A 14,482-nucleotide genomic window follows, 5' to 3' on the forward strand; every position below is an offset into this window, starting at 1 on the left:
ACTTTAGTTTTCCTGGTATAGCACTCCCTTCAGCACTTTTTGGAGAGCTAGTATGGTGTTGGTAAATTCTTTCAGGTTTTGGGTTTTTTTTATTTTTCATTTTCTTTTATTTATTTATTTATTATTTATTTATTTATTTTTACATTTTTCCACATTTACTATACATATCAAAAAAATTTTACTCATACTCCATAATTATTGACAGTTAATAAACAACTTTCAAAATTTCAAAATACTGAATTTTAAAGATAATATTCAAAATATTTTTATAATTTTGTATAACTTTGTGACTCTGTAACAACAGAGACAGTATGGTTTTAAATATTTTTGAGAAAATATTTACATGTGAACTACTCAAATTGCTGAAATGCAAATGCCCAGCACACAAGTCACACATAAACCTTCTCAGTTCAGCCCTGCCTACCAAGTACTCTGTGATACACCATCTGCTAGCAAAGATCAGTCTCTTTTTCTTCCTTCAACGTCTTTCTCAAGATAATCCTCTCATGTGGTTGCTCTTTTGCAATCTCTGCTGATTACAATGCTCGGCTGGAAAAGTCCAGGTTATTTTATGTTATAAATTCTTTCATATAGCTTCTGTAATCCTCTCTGCCAGGCAGAACTATTTATGGTGCCTGGCCATCTTTCTACGAGCTTCTGTTGGCTTACTTGAGATCCACCTTAGTTCCATAGCTTTCTGATTAATCTTCAGATACGACATTCCAGTCAAAGCCCTGTCCAAATACAAATACTTCCAATTTCTGATTCAATGCAACAAGCATTATTAAACTTATGCAAATAACCATCCTGCCACAAAATAAGAATACTCCCAAATATTTCCAATTCCAGAGGGGTCAGGAAAGAAGAAAAGTTTACATTTCCATACAAAGAAACAAAGGAGAAAATTATTTTAACAAATTTCTGAACCTATGAAGAACGCTAAAGAAAGTAAAATGCTTCAACTGGGAAAACAAAGCATAGTTTTTAAAAAATCAGTAATGTTTTACTCAAAAGTCATAAAATTCTAGTTTGCCATTTCAGTCTTATGCTCAAACTCTCTTCTATTGAACATACAGTGTTACCGTGGTCCAATCTTTCCGTTTAAATTCTGGAAGTTAACATTCAACGCTATCATTGATATTTTTTGTCCATAGTATTAAATTGGTCGTTTTTCTGGTTCCTTTTTGTTCTCTTATTTCTGTATGTGTCTTTAGTTTTGCTGATAGAGCACTCCTTTCAAAACTTCTTTAAGAGTGGGTCTGCTGTTGGCAAATTCTTTCAAGTCTTGTTTATCTGAGAATGTTTTTATCCTTTCCATATGAACCATATTCTTGCCGGATACAGTATTCTTGGTTGAAACTGTTTTTCACTTCACACTTTGAACATATTTTCCCATTCTTTCCTTGCTCACATTGTTTCTAATGAGAGGTCTGAGGTTGGTCTGATTGAATAACCCTTTATAAGTAACCTGACGCTTCTCTCTTGCCAATTTTAGTGTCTTGTCTTTGTCTGTAGATTAGGCCAGTCTGGCTATGACGTGACTTGGAGAAGACCTTCTTGGGTTGATTCTATTAGGGGTCCTTTGTATTGCTTGGGTCTGAATATTTGAATGCCTCTCTAGATTTGGAAAGTTTTCTTCCAGGATTTCATGGAATAGATTATCAATGCCCTTACTAGTTTCCCCACTTTCTAGGCTATCAATTATCCGAATGTTTGGGTGCTTAATGCTGTCTAGTATTTCTTGTATAGTATTCTCATTTGGGGGGTTTATTTTCTCAGTTTTTTGGTTGTTTTTTTCTAGATCAGATGTTTTGCCTTCAACATCCTAGATTTGATTTTCTGTATGGACTAATCTGCTTTTAATACTTTCAAGGAAGGTTTGATTTCCTGAATGGCAGACTTTATCTCTAATAGCTCCATTTGATTCTTTTCTATGGTGTGTATTTCCTCTTTCAGATCATGGAAGAATTTCAACACCACCTGGAATTCATTGTCTCTTTTCTCCTGCATCTTCTGGAGTTCCTTATCTCTCAACTCTTGCATCTCATTTAGTTTTGTCACTATGAATACTCTGAATTCTCCATCAGACATTTCCATGAGTTCCACTGTACTGTCTGTGGATGGTGAGGGATTGTTCTTTTCCCTTAGGGGAGAGATATTTTCTTGGTTTCTCATGTTTCTTGTGCCTCTGGTCATTCTGTGACAAAAATCTCTCCTCCACTTGTCTATTTCGGAAGTCTAGAAGATGGAATTTAGAGCATAGCTTCCCTTCAGGTTTTGTTTATCTGAGAATGTTTTTGTCTTTTTATCCCATATGAAAAATAATCTTGCTGGGTATAGTATTCTTGGTTGAAATTGTTTTTTCACTTAACACCTTGAATATATTTTCCCATTCTTTCCTTTCTTGCATTGTTTCTGATGAGAGGTCTAACGTTAGCCTGCCAGGATATCCTTTGAAAGTAACTTGATGCTTCTCTCTTGCCAATTTTCTATCTTGTCTCTGCAGTTTTGGTCAATCTGTCTATGATGTGTCTTGGGGAAGATCTTCTTGGGTCAATTCTATGTGAGGTCCTTTGTATTTCTTGGGTCCGGATATTTGAGTGCCTCTCTAGGTTTGGAAAATTTTCTTCCAGCATTTCATGGAGTTGATTATCAATTCCCTTGGTAGTTTCACCTTCTAAGGTACCGATGATCCAGATGTTTGGGAGTTTAATGGTATCTAGTATTACTTGTTTGTTATTCTCATTTTCGGAGGTTATTTTCTATCTTTTTGGTGAATTTCTCTAGGTCAGATGTTCTATCTTCTCTATCTGAGATTCGATCCTCTGCATGATCTAATCTACTTTTGATATTTTCAATGGAAGTTTTGATTTCCTGTATTACAGCCTTCATCTCTAACAATTACATTTGATTCTTTTTATGATGTGTATCTCCTTTTCCAGATTTTGTGAGAATTTCCTCACCTCCTGGAACTTGGTGTCTCTTTTCTCCTGCATCTTCTGGAGTTCATTATCTCTATTCTCTTGCCTTTCTGTTAGCTTTGTCACTCTGAATATTTTAAATTCTTTACCTGACATTTCCATGAGCCCCCTTGTATTCTTTATGGAGGAAGAGGAGTTTTTCTTTTCCATTAGAGGAGAGATATTTTCTTCATTTCTTGTGCTTCTGCAGAGGTTTCTGGTCATCTGAAGGATTATACACTTTTTCCTGGCTCCTGGCTAGACTAGGGAGCAGGAGAGTGAAGTCTGGCAGAGGGTCTTTGGTGGTCAAAATGCCCATGCATATGTTTCTGTACACAGCTTAAACTAGTCTATGTTTTTGGAATTCCAGATACCTGACTAGCTGATCATTGTAGAGTCCAAGTAGAAATCAAGTTTATTCTGGTATACCAATGAATCTATCTTGTCTCTGCAGTTTTGGTCAATCTGTCTATGATGTGTCTTGGGGAAGATCTTCTTGGGTCAATTCTATGTGAGGTCCTTTGTATTTCTTGGGTCCGGATATTTGAGTGCCTCTCTAGGTTTGGAAAATTTTCTTCCAGCATTTCATGGAGTTGATTATCAATTCCCTTGGTAGTTTCACCTTCTAAGGTACCGATGATCCAGATGTTTGGGAGTTTAATGGTATCTAGTATTACTTGTTTGTTATTCTCATTTTCGGAGGTTATTTTCTATCTTTTTGGTGAATTTCTCTAGGTCAGATGTTCTATCTTCTCTATCTGAGATTCGATCCTCTGCATGATCTAATCTACTTTTGATATTTTCAATGGAAGTTTTGATTTCCTGTATTACAGCCTTCATCTCTAACAATTACATTTGATTCTTTTTATGATGTGTATCTCCTTTTCCAGATTTTGTGAGAATTTCCTCACCTCCTGGAACTTGGTGTCTCTTTTCTCCTGCATCTTCTGGAGTTCATTATCTCTATTCTCTTGCCTTTCTGTTAGCTTTGTCACTCTGAATATTTTAAATTCTTTACCTGACATTTCCATGAGTGCCCTTGTATTCTTTATGGAGGAAGAGGAGTTTTTCTTTTCCATTAGAGGAGAGATATTTTCTTCATTTCTTGTGCTTCTGCAGAGGTTTCTGGTCATCTGAAGGATTATACACTTTTTCCTGGCTCCTGGCTAGACTAGGGAGCAGGAGAGTGAAGTCTGGCAGAGGGTCTTTGGTGGTCAAAATGCCCATGCATATGTTTCTGTACACAGCTTAAACTAGTCTATGTTTTTGGAATTCCAGATACCTGACTAGCTGATCATTGTAGAGTCCAAGTAGAAATCAAGTTTATTCTGGTATACCAATGAATTTTTTTTTTTGGACAGGTTTTTGCTATAGGGTGCGTGTGCTTGCCAGAAAGACAGAGAGATAGAAAGCAAGAAATCACACCGCCCCTCCCGGGGACGGGGGGGGATGGCCACGCTGCAATCCCTTCTCCTCCATTCTCCTCCCAGGATGTTGGGCATGCACACACAAGTGCCTGGCATGAGTTTAAGCCACCGGGTACAGGACTCAAACTGCAGTTGACTACATGGGAGTCCAGCAACATAGCAATTACACTAACTGCTGGTCCCCCAATGACCTTTTAAATGCACTATATTAACTGGAATTTGAATAAAATTTGGGATAAATCTCTGATCTTTTTGTGTCACTCTCAGGCATTAACAAAGAGATTTGTTCTCTAGTTGTTAAAAATGTCCAAATTAATAAAATGTTAAAGCTTTAATCAATCACCCTCTTTTAAGCTCTCAACTTTGATTTTTTTCTGATGTTTTTCACATATGTCTAGGAGAATAAAACTCCCTCACCTCTGTCAACGCCAAATTGTATCAATAAGTGAAAACATAATGTGCAATGTATAGAGTATTCTAAAATTTGTGAATGTACACTTAAAATTAGGCACAAATTGTTTTTACAACTAGTAACAGTGATTATCTTTAAAGAGGACTGGGCAACTTACTTTGGAAGATATATCCTTTCATAACATCTCAAGTTTTACTATTTATGTCCAGTGCCTATGCAAAAATAATAATGATAAAGAGATAAAAAAGAGATCCAGAATACATTAAATGGGGAAAAAAATATAACATTATAACCTCATCTTTATAAACCACATTTGAGTTGGTTATAACTGGGAATTTGATTTTAGTTTTATGTTTTCTAAATTTCTAAATTGTTTTTTCAGTGAGTTTATGATTTATAAATAGGAAATTCACTTCCATTTCTAAAATATATAAACAAACATATTTTAAAGTTGCAGAAAGCCATTCAGGATCCTGGTTCATCTTTGACCTCAAACGAAACATACAGGCTTTATGCCACAGAGTATAAATATTGGTTGACAACACATATAGTATAAAAACAAGGCCAATCACCATCAAATATATGGCCTAAATTATCATGCAAGCATTGTATGTTTAATCTGATTAGCAAGCTATCGTGTCAAGCTTCTGTCACCAGAGATGATTCATGGTGTTCTCAAACACTTTGTAGATAATACATGTCCGTTTCAGGAGCATGTGTTATCACAGATTTAGAAGGCCATGTTCCTGGGTTTCTCCATTACACAATAAGACTCGAAACCTCTGCTCATTTACCATGTATAATCTACACTGTACAAAGACACCAGGCATGAGGAAGTCACAATAAAACCCTAAAAGCATTGCCACCAGGATCCAGACATCAGATTTAGAATCTGTAGCTTCAATTGAAATGCAAAGAAATTTCATACTGCAGTATCCCTTCGAAAGCAAACAAAAGCAAGGCTGTTTGTGGAAACAAATAGCAATGGGAATGTTTGTGTGATTTCAGAATAAAAGATCATATTTAAAACTGTTGTGTGGCAGGTGCAGAGGATTTCAGCCTACTTACCTCGGTGTTGCCTGAAAATACCTCTACTTCATAGTATATCTACTGGATGCCAAGATGCAACTTGTCCATAGTAAACAGTTCCCAACTATTTCTGTGGCATAGATAAAGAATTGTTCAAAGATCCACAAGCATATTTTCATCGAGATCAAAGGACACTAGCAAATACTAATTTGAGAATCCACCAGTAATGATGTATTCATTAGAGGAGTGCTATACATACATGTAAATTTACTGTTCGAAAGCTCAGTAAGGAAATTAGAAAGTGAGCAGTATCCAATATCGCAGGCCTTGGACTCTTCCAATATAATGACAGAGTAAAAACAAACAAACGAAAACACTAAAAAGCTTGAGACCAGCCAATGGTACAGCAATAAAACATGACGCTCTGCTAGACAATCCCCATGGGAAGTTCCCAGTTAAGTCCAGACCTTCCTGAATATACTGGTCCCATGTCTCCCCTGATCTAGAGCTGGCTGAAGCCTGGGGTGGATCACATCATGAATACCCTATTAAGGGTTCTCTTTCTCTCTCTCTCTCTCTCTCTCTCTCTCTCTCTCTTTCTGTCTCTCAGAGGAAATGAATAAATCTTTTATAAAAACTCAAATATCTTCACTAAAACAAAAAAACAGGCCCAGGTGGAATGACATACACTACTAAGACACTATGTTCTGTAGGCTAAAAATACATGAGAGACCTGAGTTAGATTCTTAGTCCAAAACCCTGTCAAAATTGTATCTATATAGATCTACCAAGGCTGTTGATTAAGGACCTTCACTGTGGCATTGCTTCATTGCTTGCAAAAAAGCAAGATAGAAGGGTGTTCTTCAAGCACAGGAGTGAGGTGAGGTTGATGGAAAATGAGTGCAGAACTTTGGGAATCTTTAGTGGCTCTGAGTCTCAAGCAGAAGATGTAATGAGATCTATTGTCCAAATTCAGAAAGGAATGGAAACAGAGTCAGAAGAAGCCTCCACAGCAGAAGGTGGTGAACAAGATTCCCCTCTGAAGCTTCCAGCTCCCTCACACCCCAGTGCTTCCCAATGACAAGAGTGCACTGAGACAGTCACAGATCTTGGGTTAATCTTGGGGAATTACAAGGACCTGTCACCCTAGAGAGAGACCCTGCCTGGGTCCACAGTTGTGTGTGAAAGGGGATATACATCCTCCTCTACCAACAACAACCCTACCCTATTCATCTGCAATGAACCACCTACTAGAGGTGCTGAGGCTGTGGAAAAAATCAGGCCCTGGAGCAGACAACTTCTTCATCTCTGAGAACTGCACACAAATGACTAACTAAACAAATAGTCATGCTCTGAGTCACAATCTCTCAAGTAACTCTATATCTCTCTTGTGTGCAACCCATTTGAGACAGAGGACATTATTTATTCATAGCCAATATCTTCACTTGGCCTCCTACCATAGAGAAGGATCTCGCTTCCTATATAGGGTTTGACAACTCAGGAAAGGCTTAGGGAAGCAACTGACATTAGGTCCAATGAATCCACCCCTTCTATAAGTGGAACACCAGTTCACAACACTAAGCTCACCTAGAACCCAAAACATAGGCCCTATGGCTCTCACAGAAACATTTGATATCTTGACAAATTCATAAAATTCATAAAGTCTTCTATACTGACCCTAACCAGAACCAAAGCCGGTACAACACAGACAACTAATATTAAAGGACATAGTCATGGCAAAATAAAGGAACAAATAAAAATGGAATAAAATACTGCTTCAATAAACATAATCCATGAATCAGAAAGGAGTGAGTGCTCCACCAGATGTTGACAAATAAGTGCAGGGACACAGGAAACACAAACAAAGAAAAGAAAAAAGAAATAAAAGAAAAGAAATATCTTCTCCTAAAGGAACAAGAAACACACTAACTCCTCACTAGTAACAGACAGAAATGCAAAAAATCATAGAAATATAAGAAATGAATTTCAGATTATTGATTATAGCAAACTCAGTGAGATGCAAGAGAATAGAGACAAACAATTTCAGGGTTGAGAAAAATAATGCATGACATGGAAGAGAGCTTCAATAGAGAGAGATGTCTTAAAGAAAAGCTAGAACACCTTCATCCCTCAGCCCAGAGGCCACTCCTGCCTCCATCTTACAGTGCGGAGCCCGCGTTCTGCCTTACTTTTTATCTGGTGCTTGATTCCCACCTTCTAGTTCCCCAGTACTCCATGGGCTACATCTGCCATTGCACTGGCTCCAGCCCACTGGTGGCGCTAGGCTTCATTGAGGAGGTGCTGGCATAGAGGTTGTGCAGTGAGAAATTCTCCAGCAAGGTGGGCTGGTGGCCAGCATGGTAGGGTATGACTGAGCTTCCAGCTGAGGATCCTGGTTGTGTTCTCTGCAATGGCCCACTCACTTTCCTGCTGCAGCTGTGTGCACCAGTGTCCAGCCCACCAATGCCTTCCCTCATGGCCTCTTCCTCTTCTGTTTCCATGAGTCATGATCCTACACTAGCATTCAAATTTTTAGAAACTAGTTACCCAGGAAAAAATTACTTTTATCCATATGAGCTACCTTCAGAGAATCATCCCCCAGAAACACGAGCACCTGTGTATCTCCAGCTGAAGACCACACATGTACTGTTTTCCGCAGTTACAAAGGAGAGTAAAACTGTGAGAGTTGCTGTGGATGCTACCACATTGCCAGTACTGGTGAAGTTTATCCTAAAGAAACAAATCGTATCACCATCCCATATACTTTCGTCTTCACGGCCTTAGCATTCCTGAGAATTGCTGGTCAACTCCCATGCTTGCCAAGAGCTAAAGGCCCAGCCAAGCCTAGACCTGGAGAGCAGGTTGAGAGGATAAAGGGCAGGGGTGGGTTCTCAGAGAAGTGAGTCCATGGTCAACCCTGAATTCTTGAGCTGCCTCTCTGAGAAGGATCCAGTAACTTCCATGTCTACTCTTCAGAAATCCTGCCCGGGACCACAGTGATATTACCCACAATCTGTGCTCACTGTAACACAGTGGGCTGGTAGGGTAGGTGCCTAGGAAGGCAAACAAAACAAAGCCCATCTCATAACTGGAAATAAATATTTCATAAACACACAATAAAACTTAAGAAGAGCAGGTATTAAAAGGCTATGGAGGGAGAATCCTTCCTTTCCTTGAAAACAATTCATTCAATGTGGTATGATAGAAATAAATATGAATTTTCTATTTCCCATTCTGCCTGCCAGCCACAAAATCCTGTGACTTTGGGCAATAAAAGGCAACCAGCACTTGGAAGGAACTTATATACCCCAAGCAAATTAGAAGGTATGTAGTACACACATTCTCCAGAATGATAAACTGGAGCTCAGAAAGGCTTGTTCATTTATCTCAAGTCACACAGCTAATAAGGAGTGGAAGTATTCATAGTCATTTCCCTCTGCCTCCAAGTCTATGGTTTTAGTTCAGCCTCATCTCAATTTCCTCACCTAAGGTCTCCCTCTTCTCAAAAATTCTGGGTAAAAAAAATAATAATATTATATATTCACAGCAAGTGACAGTAATTTTTATAAAAAAAAAAATTCACGTTATTTAAAAACAAATCCTTATTGCTCCTCTGAATAAACTATAAATATCCCATAATTCCATTTTATAAATTTTATTTTAGATACAAAAAGAATACACACTAGGGCTAGGCAGTTGTAATGCAACCAGACCCACGTGGGAAGGTGCTGGGATATCCATGTTCTTACCTGGCACATGTGTGTGTGTGAACATGATCAAAGCCAGCTGAGACTGGGCATGGGTTGTGGCATGAAGACTCTGTGTGCATGCATGCCAGTCGCTTTCTCTACCACCCCCGTCCATTCTCTCTCTCTCTCTCTCTGTCATAGAAGAAATAAATAAATAAACTTAGAAAAAAGTATACACATTGTAAAATATAAGTTGATTGCACCAGATATTGCATATGTAGAATACCGTTGGAACCAAGATGGCAATTGCTTATCTTGGATCCAGTGTTAGCTCCTTCTTTTCCCTCAGTAAGACGTCCTTTTAACACGTTAACATTCCTTTATCGTGTGATGGATGGGACCAGCAGATGGCATAGCAGTTACGTCTCTGAACTCTCACATGGCCAACCACATTTTGAGTGCCAGATCTGGTGACTTCATAATTACACTGGGCACATGTGCGTGCATGCCCAAAATCCTAAGAGGAGAATGGAGGAGAAGGGATTGTGGCGTGGCCATCCCCCCAGTGGTGATTTCTTGCTTTCTGTCTCTCTGTCTCTCCAGAAAGTGCACACACTATATAGCAAAATTCTCTCTAATAAAATAATGAAATAAAAATAAGAATGAACAGCCAGAAATAAGGGACTCAAAGGCAACCAAGACAATGGCCATGTTAAACATCAGGACAAGGCCAGAAATATCAATAATAACATTGAATGCGGGATATCCCAAAATTTCAATCAGGAAGATCGAACCACAACACAAGATAGATTAAGTACATGAGACTGAGCTGGTGAAATAGCATTCTGTGACTTCTGACTAAAATATTGCTGCTTTTCTTCTAGGCTTTGTTGTCCAGTTTAAGAGTTTTGTCCTATCTTGAACTGTCAATAGGTTCATGTACCTACTATTTGAATAGAATACTAACCTGTTTCCAGGCTTTAAGTTTTAAGCAAATTTTCTTACCAATTCAAAACTGCTTTTCTTGAAAGTACCAGCTGAACTTGGTATTGAAGGTAGTTAGATTATTTAAGAAATTGTGTGATCAGTAAAATGTGGGGGAAGAGGAATGGAAGGCAACTGTAGACGTGAGATAGTGTGAGAAGAGGGTGGGAAAGGGCAGAAGGTCAAAGACATAGGGGTAATTATATATATGAAACTAGAAATGGAAAATTATTGATGATAACATGCATGATTAAGCCACTATGCAGTATATTCTGAATGGGAAACCACATTTTGCATGCTGTGACAATGCTTAGGGGATGAATGTAAATTAATTAATTTTTAAAAAGTTTCAGGAGGGAAAAAAAACCTACGAAAACTGTTTTTCTTGAAATTAAAAAAAAATGCATATTTGATGACTGCAGTAAGCTATGCAGCCCCAGCTAGGTTCTACTTTATAGTATGTTCATTCTACTCACTGAGATTTATGCCTAAAGTCAGACTTGTGTTCATGGATATGTATATATCAGCTGTGCTTGCTATTGGAACTATTTAGATTAATTAAGTTCATTAGCAAGTCAATAAAATGGAGGGGAGGCATAGAAAGCAACCATGGATACCAGAGACAGTGTGGGAGGAGGGTGGGACACAGCAGAGGGTGAGAGACAGGGAATCAAGGATGGCAATAAAAGCAAAATATACAGGAAACAAGAAATGGAAAATTATTTGTTGGCAATAACACGCATGTTGATGTGCTTGATTGAGCCAATATACAGTGTATTCTGGATGGGAAATCTCATTTTGTATGCTGTAATGATGTATTATGAATGAATGTAAATAAATAAATTTAAATAAATAAATAAATAAACAAAATTTTAATATTAACATTGAATGTTAATGAATTAAATTCTCCAATCAAGAGACACAGACTGGCAGAATGCAGGGAAAGGAAAGAAATAAGAAATTAAAAAAAAAAAAACCAGAAATCCTCTATCTGTTGTCTACAAGAAACCCATCTCATGGATAAAGACATACATAGACTAAAAGTGAAGGGCTGGAAAAAGGTATTCCATGCAAATGGGAACCAAGAAAAGCTGGAGCAGTGATACTAATTTCTGACAAGACAGGCTTTAAAATAAAGACTGTTCAAAGAGACAAAAGGGCACTATATTGTAGTAAAAGGGTTAACCCATCAAGAAGATATAACACTAATAAATATCTATGCACCCAACAAAAGAGCACCCAAATATGTGAAAGAAAGATTGTTAGATCTAAAAGCACACTAATTGTTGGAGACCTCAACACCCCACTATCTCCTCTGGACAGATCATCTAGACAAAAAATAGGTAAAGAGGTAAAGGATCTAAATGATACCATAAGTCAAATGGACTTAACAGACGTCTGTAGAATTTTCCACCTGAAACCACAAGATAGACTTTTTTCTCATCCACACATGGAACCTTTTTGAAGACTGACCATATGACACGGTACAAGGCAAGCACCTACAGATTCAAAGGCGTAGAAACTATATCCAGCATCTTCTCCTACCATGATGGAATCAAACTTGATTTTTTGTTTTTGCTTGGTTTTTTTGGAGAGGTTTTGCCATAAGGTGCACGCGCTCATCAGACAGACAGAGAGAAACAGAGAGACAGAATGCAAGAAATCACCCCCAAGGGGGGATGGCCATGCCACAATCCCTTCTCCTCCATTCTCCTCTCAGGATCTTGGGCACGCATGCACATGCACCTTGTGAGTTTTAACCCTCTGGGTCCAGAATGCGATCCACGGTTGACTACACGGGAGTCCAGCGACATAGCCATTACACTAACTGCTAGTCCCGTCAAACTTGATTTTAATTCCAAGTGAAATTCTCAAAAATATACAAATACATGGAAACTAAATAGCCTACTCCTGAATGACTTCACAACTACTGAAGAAATTAAGACTGAAATAAAAAGATTCATGAAAGCCAATGACAATGAGGACATGAGTTTCCATAATCTTAGGGACACTGCAAAAGCAGTCATAATAAGGAAGTTCATAGCAATTAATGCACATAAGAAGAAGATAGAAAGAAGATAGATGGATCACCTAATATTGTGCCTCAGAGAATTGGAAAAGCAACAGCAAAAATATCCAGAAAACTACAGGAAAAAAGAAATAATAAAGCTTTCTAAAATAAATGAATAAATATATAAATAAGTAAACCAATAAATGCATTTTTTCTCCTTAAAGTTCATTATAAAATGTTATAACTCATATTTTAATTTCTTCTGTTGCATAACCAGAACATCTTGCATTCATGAATGAACGATAAAATGATGAAATATATAGCCATTACAGAAACAAACATTAGTTAATCCAAAGCTCTGTCCCCCAAAATAGAACACCATATAATGTAATATTCAGACATAGACAGGTGCCAGAATAAACAAAAAAAAAAAAAATCCAAGCAGAAATAAATGAAATAGAAAATAAACGAACTATATGGAAAATAAATGAAAGTAAAAGCTGGTCTTTGAGAGGATAAACAGAATTGATACACTTCTTAGTGAGACTTATTAAGAAGAAGAGAGAAAGGAACCAGGTAAATCAAATTTGCAATGAAGTTGGCAATATAAAAACAGACATAATAGAAATACAAAACATCATTAGAGGATACTATGAACAACTATACGTTAAAAAAAAAAGAAAGAAAATCTGGATGAGATAGACAAATTCCTGGACACATAATCTACCAAGATTGAGCCAGGAGGCTGTAGAAAGCCTGAATGACCCATAACTAGTCAGGAGATTGAGCCAGTTATAAATAACCTCCCAACAAAGAAAAGCCCTGGCCCTGACAGCTTCACCTATGAATTCTACAAAACTTTTAAAGAAGAGTTAACCCCTATTCTGCTCAAGTTATTTCTAAAGATCCAAAAGGGTGAAACTCTCCCAAATTCTTTTTATGAAGCCTCCATCACCCATATCCACAAAACAGATAACAACAGGACAAGGAAGGAAAACTATAGACCAATATCTCTGATAAATATACGGGCAAAAATTCTCAACAAGATACTAGCAAATTGTATCCAATGATATATAAAATGCTTTAGCCAGGTAGGCTTTATTCCAGGGATTCAAGATTGGTTCAACAGACACTCCCATCTTTCACCCCCTGGGCCAGGAACTTTGAGGAAGGACTGTCCCCCATAGCTTCAGACCCGGGACCCCCAAGCCAGACACCCCTCTTTCAGCTAGAAATGCCCTCAATCCTACCACACCACACTCCCATCTTTCACTCCCTGGGCCAGGAACTTTGAGGAAGGACTGTCCCCCATAGCTTCAGACCCGGGACCCCCAAGCCAGACACCCCTCTTTCAGCTAGAAATGCCCTCAATCCTACCACACTACACTCCCATCTTTCACCCCCTGGGCCAGGAACTTTGAGGGAGGACTGTCCCCCATAGCTTCAGACCCGGGACCCCCAAGTCAGACACCCCTCTTTCAGCCAGGTACACTTTTTTTTCCTTTCTTTTTCTGTCCTCGTACCCACGTCTTTCATTTGTAAATTTCTCTCTTCATGCTTTTTTTTGTTATTTTCTCTATCTTTTTGGTGGTTTTCTCTAGGTCTGATTAACACATAGGAACACCCTCAATCCTACCACACCACACTCCCATCTTTCCACCCCTGGTGAAATTGCACACCACATGACTTTTTCTTTATTCTACATATTATTGTCTTCCCACTTATTCAGTCCTCACTTCCTTTATCTACACCATCCCTGGCTGTCTAGATAGGTCTAGAATTACAATTCTGAAACATTTTAGCATTTTAAGACTCTCTGGAATCCTCCCTTTCACTGAACCACCTGTGAAGAAGGAGGTTCATTTGTTTGTACACCTGAAGAGAATACTTTTTTCTTGGATTACATTACTAAACACAATTGAAGAGAGACTTTGGCTGTCTCCATTCCACATCAGAAAGGAAACACACTT

At 38.1% G+C, this 14,482-nt stretch overlaps 1 pseudogene; it reads left to right on the forward strand.

Annotated features, from left to right (window-relative positions):
- Positions 1-6,909, forward strand: part of LOC102493594 (dimethylaniline monooxygenase [N-oxide-forming] 3-like) — a 61,329-nt pseudogene extending 54,420 nt beyond the window's left edge.
- The last annotated feature ends 7,573 nt before the right edge of the window (positions 6,910-14,482 follow it).

This window comes from Tupaia chinensis, unplaced genomic scaffold (assembly GCF_000334495.1).
Source record: "Tupaia chinensis unplaced genomic scaffold, TupChi_1.0 Scaffold000070_1, whole genome shotgun sequence".
Taxonomy (NCBI): domain Eukaryota; kingdom Metazoa; phylum Chordata; class Mammalia; order Scandentia; family Tupaiidae; genus Tupaia; species Tupaia belangeri.